The 3735-nt window shown below is 45.2% G+C and overlaps 1 long non-coding RNA gene across 1 annotated transcript; it reads left to right on the top strand.

The window, feature by feature from the left end:
• The first annotated feature begins 2728 nt into the window (after positions 1–2728).
• Positions 2729–3413, top strand: LOC141074814 (uncharacterized). Its single transcript, XR_012227212.1, has 3 exons — positions 2729–2894; positions 2966–3037; positions 3140–3413. It is a non-coding gene; the product is annotated as an uncharacterized lncRNA (long non-coding RNA).
• Positions 3414–3735: the final 322 nt, after the last annotated feature.

Genomic DNA, 3735 nt, shown 5'->3' with positions numbered 1-3735 from the left:
ATGAAGTAATATATGGGGCCCATTATACTGTATGAAGTAATTTATGGGGCCCATTATACTGTATGAAGTAATATATGGGGCCCATTATACTGTATGAAGTCATATATGGGGCCCATTATACTGTATGAAGTAATATATGGGGCCCATTATACTGTATGAAGTCATATATGGGGCCCATTATACTGTATGAAGTAATATATTGGGCCCATTATACTGTATGAAGTCATATATGGGGTCTATTATACTGTATGAACTAATATATTGGGCCCATTATACTGTATGAAGTCATATATTGGGCCCATTATACTGTATGAAGTAATATATTGGGCCCATTATACTGTATGAAGTCATATATTGGGCCCATTATACTCTATTAAGTAATATATGTTGCCTATTATGCTGTATGAAGTAATATATGGGCCCATTATACTGTATGAAGTAATATATAGGGCCCATTATACTGTATGAAGTAATATTTGGGGCAGAAATATACTGTATGCAGTAATATATGGGGTCCATAATACTGTATGGAGCCCATAATACTGTATGGACATTATGTGGGGATAGGGGATGACTTTCTGTTTGTTGTGGATCTGACCGCTGGGACCCCCATGATCCTAGGAAACGTAACTTTGAAGAGCATCATGTAAATGGAGCTGTGGTCGATCATATGCACTGTGGTGCCATTCACATGTGGCTATTTAAATAACTCCTTAAAGAGAGTGATGAGGGGACGACAAAGTATAGCAAAAATTAACTGATCGGGGTGAGGAGTGCTATAGTTTGTGGGCTGGTGGGGTTTGTGTGGCAGGGCTGCATTTTTGTCCCAGTCCGGCCCTGTGCCAGGCCTACCATTGCCATTAATGACCCTTGTTCTGGATACTTCTGTGTTGTTCTTGTACGTGCATGTGATGGCGCTGACATCCTTGTGTTTGGACACCTTTTTTTTTCTATTTGTCTAAATCAAAATGTCCACTATTGTACTCAGTTTTACAGGATAGATATGAAAATTTACTTTGTGTGCGGGGGGGGGGGGGGGGGGCGTCATTTTGCTGTTCGCCTCAGGCAGCAGATAGGCTATGTTCACCCCTGCTTAGGAGGGTTGATCCTACTGATAGATTCAATGTTAGGCTACTTTAAGACATCAGTTTTTGTGCATCAGGCGCGATGCGGCAAAAAGTGTAAAAACCGGATCCAGCGCCTGTTGCCACCGGGTCCGTTTTTTTCCCATAGAGTTTCATTATTGCCACATCGCGCCGGATGCCTATGCGGTGTATCCGGTTTTTGCCGGATCCAGCAAAAACAGCCTGTCCGGCGTCTGGAAAAAACGTTGCATGTAACTTTTTTGTCTGCGGTAAAAAACCAGATGACGCCGGATCCGGCGAAATCCGTTTTTTTGTATAATGGTAGCCTATGGGCACCGGATCCGGCGAAATCCGGTTTTTGCCTGATTCCGGCACCGGATCCGGTTTTTGCACTGAGCATGCTCCAAAAAGTATCAAATTTTGAGAAAAACACCTGCCAATCTCCACCCACTCTATTGGAAAGGTAGAGGGCATTCATCACACTGAATGCAGAGGAAGAGCTGACTGGATCCACACAGCCACAGGATCTGCCACATATCTACTAACCTACTGGATTTGCCAGCCAGACATCCACCACCCCCCAACCAACTGGATTTGACTGCCATCCACTATTGGACATCCATCGATCAGGAGTTTGAGTGTGAGTTTCAAAATTAACGTGCAAGCATAGAACCTATGCATTTTGTCTGTCTGCATGTCCTTGATTCACACAATCCACTGCGCCTATTGAAAACACGTTGACCGCCAAATTGAAATACCCAAGTGATGGCTATTTCAATATGGCACCCACTGCTGGTACCATGCCCTTCCACAGTACCACCAGCAGGTCCTTGCTGGTACCCCACCACTGCCACGGCTCCCCCCCCCCGCCGCTGCTACTGTTGGACATGCAGCTGTTGTTTACCCTCCCCCGCTAGATCTGCCGATGCCTGCGCACCCATCCCCGTCACAGCCGGCAGGAAAGACTGTGGCTTGCGGCCTTTCCTGCTGACTTGTCACCACCATGACCCCCACAACCGCCACTGGACCCCTCCGCTGCAGAACCCCCACCACTGCCGTCACTGTTGGCCACCACGCTGGAGTTCCATGCTGTACCTGCTGCTGCCTGCCACACACACACACACATATGTTGTTCTTACATTGCTGCTCACTGCGGTCTCTGCCGCATCCTCTGTGGCGTTTAGGCAGCAGGGGGTGCGTTGACGTGATAAGTGCATACCGTCCCTCTGCTGGCTGAACAGTCACTGACACAAGAAGTGGCAGACAGTGGAGATGGACCCACAAGAGGTTTTTTTTTTTTTTTGACCATCATATGGGGGCATATTCTATGGAGCAGCATATGGGCAATAGTCTATAGATTCCACCCTGGGCTTATACAATAAGTGTTACCTTTTTTTAAATTAGGGGGGTCGGCTTATACATGGGGCGGCTTATACACGAATATATACAGATTAAGTTGTTAGAATTGTTTGCGATGGTTTGTTGTCCAAGCTGCATTTTATAGGGTGGTGAGAGTGGAATTCAAAATATCTTATTTTTTTACTATTTTTGTTCTTTTGTTGGATTGTAAAAATCATTGTTGCACACATCACAAATATTAACTACATCGTGCTTGTTTCATGCAGGAAGTTTCCCAGGCCACCACTGCCAAAACCCTGCGTGACGCTATTTCAACCCATAATGTAAGTATATAGGCCTGAAAGCTTTAAATATGGTTTGTGTTGTAGGTAACAATTATTTGCACTTACAGATTTTCAGCCAGACATGTCTTCTTCTGGGAGCCCTCCCTCACATCGCCAGCGAAATGAGGTACACTTTTTTTTTTTTGGCAAGGCCATTCTTGGTACACATAACCTTATATATGCATTATTGTTTAATAGGAAGCTGAACCAGAGGGTCTCTCAGAAGGAGACGGACGTAGCGGAGAAATGCCTGGAGTGGGCTCCCCGAGTGTAAGTATCTTTGCATGCATTGCAAGATGTTCACTGGACTCAAAAAAACAGGTCAACATAACAGCATTTAATTTTACTTTTCTTGTTGTTTTTTCATTAAAGGCTTCTGAATCTGTTGCTCGTCGGAGAGTTCCTCAAAGTGCCTCCCAGAGTCGTCGGCAACCACGTCGGGGCGGTCGCCATAGAGTAAGTAATTTTTTTTTGGACTTTTGTGGTTTGTAATTAATGCTGTGATTGTTATGTTTACTTTTTTTGTCTTTTAAACAGGCTTCAGAGCGTGCTCACGATTCCGATAGTGAGGATGTAGCTATTGATGTGGACCTCCTAATTGATATGGTGAGAGATCGTGAGCCGCTATGGAATATGGCGGACCGCTTCCATGCGGATGCTTGTGTTGCTAGATGACTCTGGGAGGAAGTGTGCCAGGCTGTGGTATCTAACTGGGAGGAACTCCATTCTCGGGCACAGAAAGAACAGCGTAAGTATTCACATTTCAGTAATGTTTCTGGATGTATTGGGCTTGATCCTAACCATTTTGTGTTTTCACTTTTCAGGGGAAAGAGTTCAGTTGCGGTGGCAGTCAATGCGGGACCCCTTCAAGAAGGAGTTCAATAAAGAAATGCAGGCTCCCAGCGGATCAGGAGGACGCAGGAGCCGGTATAAATATGCCCAGGCCCTGTCATTACTCCGATCAACTA

Source organism: Dendrobates tinctorius, unplaced genomic scaffold (genome assembly GCF_039654945.1).
Source record: "Dendrobates tinctorius isolate UK_male_01 unplaced genomic scaffold, ASM3965494v1 ptg000015l, whole genome shotgun sequence".
Classification (NCBI taxonomy): Eukaryota; Metazoa; Chordata; class Amphibia; order Anura; family Dendrobatidae; genus Dendrobates; species Dendrobates tinctorius.
The sequence above is the reverse complement of the archived record's forward strand: the minus strand, read 5'-3'. Positions and strand labels throughout refer to the sequence as shown.